General features: G+C 44.4%; 1 pseudogene; it reads left to right on the top strand.

Annotated features, from left to right (window-relative positions):
- Positions 1-164: 164 nt before the first annotated feature.
- Positions 165-405, top strand: LOC106512172 (glypican-5 pseudogene; annotated as a pseudogene).
- The last annotated feature ends 312 nt before the right edge of the window (positions 406-717 follow it).

Raw genomic sequence — 717 nt, 5'->3', positions numbered from 1 at the left:
ATCCTACAGTATTTTTACAGTCTTTATTTTACAGTTAAAATAAATGTTTATCAAAGTCTAAATTTACAACTAATCAGGGATCCCTTTAACACGAGCGCATCGATCCGAGCTAACCAGACGCTGTTCCCGATTAGCGCAGACCTCACCCGTGATTCCCTCCGCAGGGCTTCACCGAGACCAAGCCCTGCATGGGTTACTGCCTGAACGTGATGCGGGGCTGCTTGGCCAGCATGGCCGAGCTCGACGCCCACTGGAGGGAGTTCGTTCGCTCCCTGGAGGGCCTGTCGGACAGGATGCACGGAGCCCAGGACCTGGAGCAAGTGCTGCTGGGAGTTCACGCCGCGGTTCACGACGCCGTCAGACACGCTGAGAGGAACGGGCCTCGCCTTCAAGCACAGGTTCACACAACGGGCTGAGGTTGAAAATACAAACCGAACAAGTTGAGACGTTTGTAGAATCGTCATCATCATCATCAAACTTTATTTATAAAGCACTTTAACACCAGCCACGGCTGAAACAAAGTGCTGAACATCTGAAATAAATAAGATAAAAAAATTAGATTGACATTCAATGATAAATTAAAAAGTCAATTCAAAACAATAAAACCACACAGTTAAACGAATAAAATCAGCACAAAATCAGCAAATTAAATAAAAGTTACGACTTTCTACTTCTTCACTTTTTAAAAAATGTAAGTAGTAGAAGTAAAAATTCGGC

This window comes from Austrofundulus limnaeus, unplaced genomic scaffold (genome assembly GCF_001266775.1).
Source record: "Austrofundulus limnaeus strain Quisiro unplaced genomic scaffold, Austrofundulus_limnaeus-1.0 Scaffold4610, whole genome shotgun sequence".
Taxonomy (NCBI): Eukaryota; Metazoa; Chordata; class Actinopteri; order Cyprinodontiformes; family Rivulidae; genus Austrofundulus; species Austrofundulus limnaeus.
This window is presented reverse-complemented; position numbering and strand designations above follow the sequence as displayed.